A 417-nucleotide genomic window follows, 5' to 3' on the forward strand; every position below is an offset into this window, starting at 1 on the left:
TTCAGAAATCATTCTAATATGCTGATATGCTGCTCAAGAAACATTCTCTTAAATGATATCAAAATGCTGTTTTGAGTACAAAATATGTATTGCTCCATCAATATTCAATAAAAAGAAATATATAATATATTTTCAGTTCTCATTCAACAGCCCGATTCTGAATTGGCTGAGTCCTTTGGCGCAAACCACCAAGTCAAATGCCTTGTGCAAACTTTCTTTGCCAATAAACATGAATTTTGCTTTGGATTCATTATAAATATCTTTGTTATTTTGATGCATGCAAACATAAGCAAAGTCCGGTTTATTGCACATGCTGGGCAATGCAAATAAAATGAAATTTCTACAGTGATTGAACAAAATATAACAGATACTTATCACAGGCTGAACTACACAACACCAAAAAAAGTATTTTTTTTT

The sequence above is a fragment of the Sinocyclocheilus grahami genome, unplaced genomic scaffold (genome assembly GCF_001515645.1).
Source record: "Sinocyclocheilus grahami isolate Dianchi unplaced genomic scaffold, SAMN03320097.WGS_v1.1 scaffold4656.1, whole genome shotgun sequence".
In the NCBI taxonomy this organism is placed as follows: domain Eukaryota; kingdom Metazoa; phylum Chordata; class Actinopteri; order Cypriniformes; family Cyprinidae; genus Sinocyclocheilus; species Sinocyclocheilus grahami.